Genomic DNA, 594 nt, shown 5'->3' on the forward strand with positions numbered 1-594 from the left:
TAAGGTTTCAACTTAGATGTATTATTGATAAAAAGGCAGCCCGGTGCACTAAAGCTATTGCTATGCACGGTGTTCGGGGAAGGGCGCACCAGGAGGGTGTATCATACGCAGTCTTATTTTGCATAAGGTTTCAACTTAGATGTATTATTGATAAAGGGCAGTCCGGTGCACTAAAGCTACTGCTATGCACGGTGTTCGGGGAAGGGCTCCACCACAAGGGTATATCATACTCAGTCTTACCTTGCATAAGGTTTCAACTTAGATGTATTATTGATAAAAGGCAGTCCGGTGCACTAAAGTTATCGCTATGCACGGTGTTCGGGGAAGGGCCCCACCACAAGGGTGATGTTTCCAAGGCTTGAACCCGTGACCTCCTGATCACATAACAACAACTTTACCAGTTACTCCAAAACTCCCTTCAGTTGTATTATTGATAACTAAACAAGAATATTAAAAAAATCAAATGCTAGCTAGAAAGGAATGAATAATCATTGTAATTAATAAATAACAACCTCCAAAATGGACATTGATGACTCATAAATCATTTATGTATTTGAATCAAAATTACATCAAAATTAATTATGAGGATTTGAT

This window comes from Capsicum annuum, chromosome 10, assembly GCF_002878395.1.
Source record: "Capsicum annuum cultivar UCD-10X-F1 chromosome 10, UCD10Xv1.1, whole genome shotgun sequence".
Taxonomy (NCBI): Eukaryota; Viridiplantae; Streptophyta; class Magnoliopsida; order Solanales; family Solanaceae; genus Capsicum; species Capsicum annuum.